The 12,777-nt window shown below is 36.0% G+C and overlaps 1 protein-coding gene across 3 annotated transcripts in view; it reads left to right on the forward strand.

Annotated features, from left to right (window-relative positions):
- Positions 1-1,363: 1,363 nt before the first annotated feature.
- Positions 1,364-12,777, forward strand: part of LOC107665446 (ribonuclease P protein subunit p25-like) — a 28,859-nt gene continuing 17,445 nt past the window's right edge. For all 3 annotated transcript variants that reach the window (XM_016456325.1, XM_016456330.1, XM_016456336.1), the window contains exon 1: positions 1,364-1,462. The gene's annotated coding sequence lies outside the window, so the exon portion shown is untranslated. The remainder of the gene's footprint in view (positions 1,463-12,777) is intronic.

Below are 12,777 nucleotides of genomic sequence, written 5' to 3' on the forward strand. Positions count from 1 at the left end.
TGAATGTGATCAGTGAGATAAAAAAGCAGAATAATTATAACAGCAGAACGATTCTATAATGTTTTGATTTGCTTTTCATAAATGCAAACATGTTTCTTAAATGATGAGTTCAGTCTAAAGGCGATGAATCCACAAGTGACTCTTACACAAGCTGAGAGAGGAAAACAGACGAGACACATATGAGAAAAACGAGATGCAAATCATCATCGATTCACTCTCTCAGGTTCAGCATCAGAATCTAAAGAGTTACTGCCTCCCACTGTAGTCATAGCAACAGGTTAATCAGCATCCTCTCTGTCGCCGAGCAGGTTGCTAAGATACAGATGAAGTTGCAGGCCCTGGAGAGCATCCAAACAAACCTGTGCAAAATAATACGCGTTTAGTTTTGTCGCAAGCACCCTGAGATGCATGAAAAGCTCTTTCTGGGATGTAGTTAGCAACAGGCCTAACGATACACGAATAAACAATGAAACGCGTTTGTTTTGTCTCACACACACACACAGTAGTTTCTGTGAGGAGGGGACGATTGCAGGTTTCGCCTGCGAGTTGCATCATGTTCCTCCGGGCTTCTATTCCTCACGCTCGTCTCTGGCGATGGCAGGAGAGATTAACGAGCTGCGGAGCACAGATTTAGCCAAAGCGCCGCGAGTGGAGATCCAGCAGGGTGCTGGAGATTTTAGGCTGCTGCTTTTTTTGAAGTTTTGCATAAATTTGACTAAAAAGCAGCTCTTCGAGGAACTTCAGTGCTAAGGAAATCAACGCCCCGATTTCATGTTTTCATCAAATCAGGCGAAAGACGCGCAAAGGACGCTTTATTCCAATTTCCATAAATGTGTCATGGCGAGCAAAAGTGATCCAGATATGACAAACTCCATTCTGAACACTGACTCACTGAGCTGTGAGTCACTCTGACCTTCACACACTCACACACACACACACACACACACACACACACACACATATATATATATATATTTTTTTTTTGTATTTGCCATATGACAACAGTCAATCCATATGACAAAAAATAATTAACAGGTTTAACAGGTCACAACTTTAAAATGTCTACAGATGATTTACAGCATGACTAATTAACTAAATTAAAGTGACATAGTGCTTCATAGGTCTTTTTAGCTTTTCTGTTTCTAATATTGTACAAAGTAGTACCATATTGTTTAATTTCTTTTATAAAATGTTCACAATTTGGCTTAGTTTTAGCCCATTTCTTTACATGAATATATTTTCCAAGTAAAATAATGAGTTGTGTAAGAAAAGAAATTGCACTTTTAGAATCAACGGTATCTTGTACAAAAACATTTTGTTTGTAAAATAGCGGCTTCCTTTGTTCTGTAGCGCACGTGTTTCCGCCCTTTGAACTGTGATACAACAGCGCCACCGTGTGGCGGGAATGAGACGCACAGCAGACGCTCATCATCACAAACATCACCCACTGATTCGAACCAGGGTGAGCATTTTAATTATTTCAGAGTTTTTAGAGTAGTTTGTGTGGTATGAACGAGAAAGTGAAGGTATCTTGCGTTTCGCGTGTGTTGCTCGGTTTGTGTCCACGTGATGACAGCAGAATCCACCAAAACAAACGAAATGCCTCGAGTTTCTGTTCCACAATATTCGCTTTTAGATTTTATGGAGTTCTTAAAACTGTTGCTGAAGTGCACATAGTGATGAAATCATTATTCAGTCAAAGAAAACGCCCCCTGAGAATATAATTACAAAGATCTTATATAGAAATTAACAACCCTAACTGAGAGAAAAAATACATAAAGTGAGGAATATAATATAATGGGGAAAATTAGTTAGTGGGATACACTTTAGTAAACTGTAGCCCATATGTGACCCTGGAACACAAAACCAGTCATAAGGGTCGATTTGGTGAAACTGAGATTTATGCATCATCTGAAAGCTGAATAAATCCTCTTTCCATTGATGTATGGTTTGTTAGGATAGCACAATATTTGAAAATCTGGAATCTGAGGGTGCAAAAAAATCAAAATATTGAGAAAATCATCTTTAAAGTTGTCCAAACGAAGTTCTTAGCAATGCATATTACTAATCAAAAATTACGTTTTTATATATTTACGGTAGGAAACTTACAAAATATCTTCATGGAACATGATCTTTACTTAATATCCTAATGATTTTTGGCATAAAAGAAAAATTGATAATTTTGACCCAAACAATGTATTGTTGGCTATTGCTACAAATATACCCCAGCGACTTAACACTGCTTTTGTGCTTTTTTCACATATCAAAAAGATTCATAACTGATGAGCTCTAATGATTGTGTCTATAACAGAAGCTCACAATAGAAACACTTTCAATTTCTGTTATGGTGCCTGAAATCATTTGTTTACAAGCAGAAAGCGTTCAAGTGATGCTGTTTTTTAGATACTCATCCAGTTCCCTAGATGCTAAACCATAAAATAAAAATGCAATACATAATACATAGAAAATAACAGCTCAAACACATCCACATGTACATTTTCCAACTTGAAATTAAGTTATTGAAATTAAATAAGCTATTTATTAAATTGCAGTTTAAATACATCTAAAGTATCGACTGACTAAATGATGCAATCCCAGCTAAAAAAAATTAATAACGTTTTGCTAATGTTCCCAATGAGTTATGAAAATGTTATTTCTGATTGTTCAAAACATACGGTTTTTAAACATTTTACAGTTTTTTTCAACTGCTTGCAAACAAAATCTTTACTTGTCACACAATTTCTGAAAGCTGGCACTCAAACAGCAGAAGCATGCACCAAATCTACAAAACCATACACTAATTCTCAGCCTTAGACTCAGTTTTCAATTTCATAAAACACTTTTTGCAAAACAACAACAACACACAATTCTCCATGTAAACACAAATCTAACAGGAATTAATATTATGGCAAAGGTGTTTGCAAATGTTTGCTTTTGAGATGTGTTTGTGATCTTTTGAATGCAGTGCTTCATTTTGCGAGAGATGTGAGGCTTTTTGCATTTTGTCCATATGCAATTTCATAAAACACTTTTTGCAAAACAACAACAACACACAATTCTCCATGTAAACACAAATCTAACAGGAATTAATATTATGGCAAAGGTGTTTGCAAATGTTTGCTTTTGAGATGTGTTTGTGATCTTTTGAATGCAGTGCTTCATTTTGCGAGAGATGTGAGGCTTTTTGCATTTTGTGTGTGCAGTTCTTGGACTTGTGTGTAAAGTTTGTAAAAAAGATGCAAAGTTTTGAAAATGTGTTGAAACAAATCTGTAAAAATGTTTTTTCTTGGTTATATATGAACTTTAAGAGAACATTCCATTTTATCAGTTTGTAAACTGTTACTTCAGAACATTCTGAAACAAGTAGTAACGTTTAAAAAACGTTACATTTATGGTGTTTTTCTCCTAATGTTTTTAATATATATCATTAACGATCAGATCCGTTTGAACGAACGTTCTATTAACGTTACTGATACGACGTTGAGAGAACCTTGCCAGAACATTCTGAGAACATTCTCTATTAGCCGAGTTCGAAATGATATACTTTCTAAAGCACTTCTCGGTTAATAACGAACACGTTTAACACAAACACCGTCCTGTATGCATGCAAATGAGTGTTTATTTATTAAGATACGAGTGTTTATTATTCAGTTGAGCAGATCTTGCGCAGACCCCGCCCTCGTCTGAACCCTCATTTGAATAATTTGTGCTAATTGCTCACTTATGTAGAGAGGATCTGGCAGCCCACAGACCGCTGATGAACTACACGTCTCTGGTGCCATTAACTCACTGAACATCTCTATTCACACACACACGAGAGGCCTGCGAGAGACACTGTGAGCTTTAATGCTCTTCTGCCAGGATTTGAGAGCATATCAAGAGTGTGAATGTGTGAGAGTTTGAGAATAGACTTCCTTTTAACTCACGAGTTGGAGTTTGAATTGAATTGCCTACGACACACAAGATGTTGCATTGAAATGTGATTGATAACAGCACAACAGTGAACGCCCACAGACGTGAAACAGTCTTCAGTTCTTCAGTGAAGAGCTTAAACTAAAGCAAGCGGCTCAGAGATTAAGAACATTACGGCATTTGATCTGAAGCGAAATGTCTTTCAAAAGACTGTGAACTTAATGTCTTTTGTGAGGAAATGAACTACAGTCCCATGAGGCATTATGATTTAATGTATGACAATACAATATGAAAGTATTGACCTGTAGTCTTTGATTATGAATAAAAAATAAATTAGAAACTTTTACAAATATATTGTTGTTATTATTATTATAAAATAAAATATCTTATTCCACTTTCCACAACAAAATGAAAGTCATATAGATTTGTAGGTAAATTATGACAAAATATTTTTGTTTTTTATATTTATACATATATTAATATAACATATATTTTATTCATTTTTATATACTTTTTCTAAATTTGTTGAAATCGCACTGACTTGTTGGAATTTACAGAATTTTGAGAGTGTGAGTGTGTGAGTGTGTCTCTGTCTGTCTGTGTGTGTCTCTGTCTGTCTGTCTGTCTGTGTGTGTGTGTGTGTGTGTGTGTGTGTGTGTGTGTGTGTGTGTGTGTGTGTGTATGTGTATGTGTGTGTGTGTGTGTATGCTGCTCTGGTGTCAGTGCTGTCGTCTATTGAATCTCATGCTCTCTGTCCTGCACTGATGGATCTGATTTGATTGCTCGTCTAATTGAGCCGTCAGATGCTGCGGTGTGTGTGTGTGTGTGTGTGTGTGTGCGCATGGCCTGTCTGTTAACTGTTATTTATGAGCGTCATTAGGACATTAAACCCTCATTCGTTCATGTTTCCCGCTCGTTCACCGAAACGCCGTCACTTCATCTCTGTCACTATCGATTTTAAAACGCGTATTTTCACGCGGAACAATAAACGATGTCGACAGCAGAAGAGCACAAACACTCTCATTACTTCTGATTTTCCTGAAACTCCTTAGTTTGCTTTTGGTGATTTGATTTGCCTTTAATCCACAAAGGGAAAAAAAAAGCTTTTTTTAGGACATGAAATCAAGATAATGTGTTTCTTTCTAAGCATTCATGCATAAATAAACTATATAAATACATAATAGTACTTTTGTCTTGTTTTGCTGTACAAACATCTAAAGATTCTTAAATCAAGATGCAAAATGACAAATGATATTAAGTCTTGTTTTCTGAGAAATTAATCAAAATTGAGTTTATGCTTAAAAACATGAAAAAATATCAGCCAATGGTGTCAGAAAAATTAGCTTGTTTTTTTGTATTGAACTAAGTTGTTGTTTTTTCTTCATTTTTTAAGCATAAACTTAATTTTGGTCAGTTTCTCAGAAAACCAGACTTAATATCTTAAATCATTTTGCTTCTTAAGCTAATGTATATTGAATCAAGAATGTTTAGATGTTTGTACTGCAAAACAAGACAAAAATACTAAGAAAATCTTTTTTTTTTTGCAGTGTATTCCTTCTCTAAAGTTCCACAGTATTAAAGTACCATGTTATTCCCATCTTATACCATCATTTTACCATGATGCCACCACAGTAGTTTGTGCAGATCATTTCTCTCCTGCGCGTCCCATCATACCCCCGGCGTCACGTCTCATCTAATCGTCTCTTCTCGCAGCTTCAGGACAGATAAACGTGAAGAGAAAGTTTAAAGCGTTCACCTTCTACATACAGGCTGCAGTTCAGTGAGTTTTCAGATCATTCACACACTAGAGTGAAACGACAAACTGAAGCCAATCTCAAAACACAATCATCCACACCAGGAATTAAATTAATATTTGTTTTTACATTTACTGTGGTACTACAGGAGAAACAAATGACCTTCTAGCTGGTTTGACATCATGAATCAAAGCCAAACGCTGCTTAAAGCATCTGCTAACAACCATTGAACAAAAGGATTGGGATCCAGTATCTACATATACTTTTCTATAGGTAGCATCTCAAACATTGATTGTTATCTATCTATCTATCTATCCATCCATCTATCCATCTATCCATCTATCCATCCATCCATCCATCTATCCATCCGTCCGTCCGTCCGTCTATCATCTATCATCTATCATCTATCTATCTATCTATCCATATATCCATCTATCTATCATCCATCTATCCATCTATCCATCTATCCATCCATGGGATAAATTACAGCATTCTGGGAAATTAAGTGTTCTTGCATCATAAAATGAAAAATAGTCTATTAAATATAAAAATATATAAACTAAATATACATTTCTAAAGGCAGCATTTCAAACATTGATTTTTAATGTCTAAAAAGTCAAAGCTAATAAAGTTTTTATCAGCAAACTTTATGTAAATAAATAAATAAATATTGTAAATAAATTACAACATTCTGAAAATTGAAGTGTTTTTGCATCATAGCTCATAAAATAAAAGTTAATTATATATAGCTATTGGTTAATGTTAACATTAACATGACACCGCATCATTTACATAGATCATATGCATTAGGCAGACACTTTTATCCAAAGAAACTCAAACTGCATGCATTCAAATACATTTGCTCAGTTCATGCACACTACAAATATTAATTCCTATTCACAGTGAATGATTGTCTTCAATATGGGAACTTTATGCCGAGTCCCATTGAATAGTTCTGCATCTTTGTCATGTGGCTCTATTGTATCATACGTTATTGCAAATCATCCGCACTCAAAGGATATTCACCTCCACTGTCTTGTTTTCCCTCTTTCTCTTCTCTGTCCTTGCTTTCATCTGCTTATCTTTCCATCCCTTGCTCCATTTGCGCTTCTATTCAGGCCTGTCCAGGGTCTAATCACTTTCATCATGGTTTCTATTAGAGCCACTGAATACAGAGTAATTAAAGTGGAGAACAGAGAGAGAGAGAGATGCAGAGCCAGTCATCCATGACAGACAGACAGAACAAAAGAGCTGAAGAACGAGACGCTTTACAGGCCAGAGAGAGAGAGAGACAGTGCTTCTCCAGCCTGAGAATCAGACACTTTTACACGCAGAGTAAAGGATATGAGCATGAGAGAAGTCGTGCTGTTTCTTCTGCAAATAACTTTTAAATCCTCTAGCCTAGAGGAATGCATTAAATGCATTTTTGCTCTCATTTCTGGCCTCATGCACAGTTCAGTAAGTCATTGATTTGAATCTGTGTGATTGGCAAAGAAAGCTTTGTTGAAAACAGCAGTTTTGATGTAAAGGTGCAATGACGTTATTTGTAGTGTGTGAATTGAACACTGGTCACAGTCATAAGGGTCAATTTTTGCGAAATTGTTATTAATACATCATCTGAAAGCTGAATAAATAAGCTGTCCATTGATGTATGGTTAGTTAGGATAGGACAATATTTGAAAATCTGGAATCTGAGGGTGCAAAAAAATCTAAATATTGAGAAAATCATCTTTAAAGTTGTTCAAATGAAGTTCTTAGCAATGCGAATTACTAATCAAAAAATAAGTTTTGATATATTTATGGTAGGAAATTTACAAAATATCTTCAAGGAACATGATCTTTACTTAATATCCTAATGATTTTTGAAATAAAAGAAAAATGGATAATTTTGACCCATACAATGTATTGTTGGCTATTGCTACAAATATAGCTCAGCGACTTAACACTGCTTTTGTGCTCCAGGGGACATATATCTGCACTGTGACATCAAATATTACCAAAGTCAGCTAAGACTTTCACTAGTCTGTGTAGGTTGGTGCGTTCTGACCTGGACTGATGATCGGATCAGAGCGGCTGTAATGTTCAAATCTATGACCCTGAAGCTCAATACACTCCCTAAATCCAGTTGTTTTAATTTTACATCGATCAATTATTTGTTCAAGCCGAACATGCTGTGACTCGTGAGCCGAGAACAATGGGAGGAACCGTGTGCGGCTCAAACATCTAACACAGCAAATCTTCTCCTCTTTTCTTCCCCCACTCTTCATCCTCCCCGGCACAATGACAGCTCTCTCGGCACTCTTCCACTCCTCTTCCACGGCTCCACAATAGGTGCTTATTTGGGAAGCACTTTGGATGGAGCTGCAGTCTTGACAGGGTGCCATTATACGGGCTGCGAGATTTAGACGCACACCCACCCAAAGACTCGCAGTCGGCAGAAAAGCACGTTCATTAAAGGCCCAAGCGCGTCACATTTGACACCCGAGTGCACTTTGAGTATAAACGCTCACGTGGTTAATAGCCGGAGTGTAAGTGTATAGATCTGACCATCCATATAGAGAGAGAGAGAATGCATGTGTGAAAAATAAAAGCAGCGGCGCAGATGAGTTTTAAATTATAGCTTGTTCGCCGGCCTGTCAATATCAGGCAGAAAAGCATTTCAAGGGCTCGACTTTGTTTTGGTTCACCTCTGATTACCATCATGATCTAGCAAACGTTCTCTGCAGTCCAAACACACACACACACACTCCGTCTTTGTGCTTGACGTAGTGATTGCCTCGTATTTAACACTCTTTTCCAGCACAAAACGCTTCTCCAATACCGATCACGGCCGACCACGGCTCATTTCAATCTGTGAAAGGCGTTTTTTTATTCCATCAGCAGAAAGTGTCGTCAGCCGTGACAAAGGCCATTCGATAACACGGTCGCGGGAAGAGAATATGCACTGCTTTTCAGCAGGTTTTCAGAATATTTAGAGGTCTTTTGGGTACTGACGTTGAATTTGCATTTAAATTTCCCATTCAGGATTTCGGAGGGAAAATTCCCCTTGAATAAAAGCCATTACTGGCGTTTAAGGGAAGCTCTGACGCTGACGTGTTAACCTTTAGAAGTGCTGATAACCGCATATAACCGATAGTCGTCTGCGAAACGTGGGAAAGTGGACGGCAAAATAGACTGTAATCGCCTCGTTCGCAGCTTGTTGACCGTAACGCTGATCTGTATGCATCTTCTGATGGTTGCCAGATCCTCAGTCAGAAGGGAATTTGATCACTGATCCAAATTAAAATCAGCAGTTAATTGGAGCAGCTGATTGCCTGAGCACCAATGAGAGCTGTGTAAGTGGATATGAAGGACAAGCTCAATCTATACGTCACGTCTGCTCTTATGCACGCTTATTACCTGTGCGTTTTAGGTTTTTGCACATGTGGTTTGGTTTTTTGATTGAACCCAAGTTTCTCACAATTTTTTCTCACTATTGCAAGTTTATATGTCACAATTCTGACTGTTTTCTTTGCATTGTGAGCTTACATCTTGCAATTCTGACTTTACATCTTGCAATTCAGACTTTACATCTTGCAATTCAGACTTTACATCTTGCAATTCAAACTTTACATCATGCAATTCTGACTTTACATCTCAAATTTTGATTTTACATCTTGCAATTCAAACTTTACATCTTGCAATTCTGACTTTACATCTGGCAATTATGACTTTTTTCACAGAATTCTGATTTTACATCTAACAATTTTGACTTTATATCTCACATTTCTAACTTTACATCTAACAATTGTTTTTGTTGTTGTTATTTGTTTGTTTGTTTCTACAAAATCAATTTGTTTTCAACAATTTTGCCTTTTTTTTCTTCAGAATGCAGAGATTAAAAATTGTAATACCTTTTTTTCATTCCATGGGAGAAACAAGCTTCCCACCTTCAAACAGTAAACCACTGTAAATCATCCTCTGTTGAGCATACACCTGCAAAACAAAAGCTTGGAGTAGCACAGCGTCGATAATCTTCAGTAATTTGGTTGCATTATATCAACGAACACAGTAATGTTCCCAAACACTGCACCGAGTACTACATCCCATAATACAAAGCACTCGAGTCAACATTTAATATTGAGTGTGATAAATTAATAGGAGTCTATATCATTGTAATTTTAATATTCTTGGTGTATTTGATGTTATTAGGTATTTTTAAATATCCTACAAAAAAAATTACATTCTTTTTTTTGTTTTCTGATCTATTTGAATTTATTTAATATATATGTTTTTACTTTCATGAATTTTATTTGGTTTATTTTTTATTTTTTTATTTTTTGAGAAGCTACTAAGAACACTTGGGGGAAGTCGTGGACTAATGGTTAGAGAGTCGGACTCGTAACCCAAAGGTTGCGGGTTCGAGTCTCGTACCGGCAGGGATTGTAGGTGGGGGGAGTGAATGTACAGCGCTCTCTCCCACCTTCAATACCACGACTGAGGTACCCTTGAGCAAGGCACCGAACCCCCAACTGCTCCCCGGGCGCCGCAGCAAAAAATGGCTGCCCACTGCTCCGGGTGTGTGTTCACGGTGTGTGTGTGTTCACTGCTGTGTGTGTGCACTTTGGATGGGATAAATGCAGAGCACTAATTCCAAGTATGGGTCACCATACTTGGCCACATGTCACGTCGCTATATAAAATAGTTTATAATCGAAGGCAGTGTAGTGTAAATGCAGTGCGGTCCTCTGTAAACTCTCACAACTCTTCTGCTGGATTTTGATAATTGCAGACACAAAATTGCCACCTCATTTTCCCCCTGTTTCTAATTATTGAGCTCTTCAGCGTTGACAGCTACAGGGAACTAGAAATAACACACACACACACACACACACACGGTGAGCAGCTGAACATTGGTGTGCAATTACACTCCTGCAATTACGGCTCTATTGTAAAGCAGGGCATTATGGGGGATTTACTCTCATTGCAATTAAAAAAACGGGACAAATCTCCTTCCACATGCACATGCAATTTAGATATTGTGTGTCACACTCAGGGCAGAAATACTCAGAGTTTTGACACCTAACTCTTCTGCTGGATTTTGATAATTGCAGGCACAAAATTGCCACCTCATTTTTCCCGTTTCTAATTATTGAGCTCTTCAGCGTTGACAGCTACAGGGAACTAGAAATAACACACACACACACACACACACACGGTGAGCAGCTGAACATTGGTGTGCAATTACACTCCTGCAATTACGGCTCTATTGTAAAGCAGGGCATTATGGGGGATTTACTCTCATTGCAATTAAAAAAACGGGACAAATCTCCTTCCACATGCACATGCAATTTAGATATTGTGTGTCACACTCAGGGCAGAAATACTCAGAGTTTTGACACCTGAAATTTAATCTGTGCTTACGTAATGCTCTTGTGCATGTGATATGCTTTTAAAATAATTTAAACAAAAACCAGCTTTAAAATAAGTTAAATCAATATGTGAGCTGAAATCATATTTATTATTTTAATTCATGCACGCAGCAACTGTCAATTTTATTTAAGAACCAAAACCTGGATATATGAGGGAATTTAAAGTGTAATTTCTTGATCCTGAAAAGTCATAGAAATGTTATAATTAATAGAAATCTACCTTAATCTCTAAAATATTATCGCTATTTGTGAGTACAATGATTTTTAAAAATCCCAGTAATCATAAACAAATGGAAAAAGTCTTGTAATTGAAACTTAATTATAGTTAACTAAAACTACAACTATTAGAACATATTTGTTAATTAAAATTAAGCTGAAATCAAATAAAATATGCATTTTAAATGGAAAAACGAAATGAAAATGAGAAATGTTTCCTTGCCAGCTAACTAAAATACGTTTGAGCTGAAGCACTAAAATTACTAACTGAAAATAATTAAAAAAACTAAAACTGAACTAGAGTAAAACTTTAAAATTAACCTAAATAGTAATATAAAAAAAACAACTAATTAAAATGACAAGCACATATCAAACTTACTAAAACTGTATATAAAACTAAAAACTGAAAATATCAAATTATAAATATTCAAAATGTTCATAAAAACTGTTATAGTATAGATTACCACTGATTAGTAATAAAAAGAGTAAATCCTGCAGAACATTCAGCTATTACAACTTCTGAAATGATGGAATTGAATTTTTTTTCTAATATTTAATGTAATTATTTAAATATATTGCCAATTGCTCTAAATAAAACAAGTTTTAAAACAAATATTATTTTAGTGTAATTCAAATATCATTATAGGTTTTATTAGTAGTTTGAAATAGATTTATGTTTATAATTTCCATTTTATTTTTAGTTACATTTTTTGTCATTTTATTATTTTGTTAAATGTCCATATAGTTTATTTTTATTTAAATTTGTAGTTGTATTTATTTTAGTATGTCAGGTTAAACTATATGAAAATAAACATTTGATTTTGTTTTTTAGATTTGTATAGATTTAGTTACTTATAAAAACCCTGCCTTGGAGTCAAAAAGGTTGAGAACAGTTATTTTTTAGTTGTCATAATTCCCAATACAATTATTAGTGTTCAGTGAAGAACTGCATAATGTTGTCATGTGATACTTTTCTCAACACAGTGTTGACATTGTTTGCATATAGAGAGGCGTGCAGTGATTAAATGGTATTTGAGATGCTGCTAAATTACACTTCTGATCCAAAATGATATAACATAATCTGTCCATATACACACAGAGCTGCGAAAGCAGATTATTTTGAGTTAAATTTTGACTGCTACTGTTAAATGGTGTGAGGGGGAATGTCTCTATATCACACACACACTCACACACACACACACACACTCTCTCACACACATGTGTTTCATCTTAATGCAGCCAACGGCATGGAATGAATTCAAGTGCTCGTTATCAGATATACTCGGGTTGAAATGAGGTAGAAACAAATGTTTGTTTTCTTGTCACTTCTGCACCTGTTCACTGTGTTTTTAAGGCTGGAATTAATAAAAAAAAAAATTTATCAGCCTCTTTTACACTGGGAAGTTTTGGGGAGAGATGACCAGTGTGTGTGTGTGTGTGTGTGTGTGTGTGTGTGTGTGTGTGTGTGTGTGTGTGTGTGTGTGT

Source organism: Sinocyclocheilus anshuiensis, unplaced genomic scaffold (assembly GCF_001515605.1).
Source record: "Sinocyclocheilus anshuiensis isolate Anshui unplaced genomic scaffold, SAMN03320099.WGS_v1.1 scaffold1303, whole genome shotgun sequence".
Lineage (NCBI taxonomy): Eukaryota > Metazoa > Chordata > Actinopteri > Cypriniformes > Cyprinidae > Sinocyclocheilus > Sinocyclocheilus anshuiensis.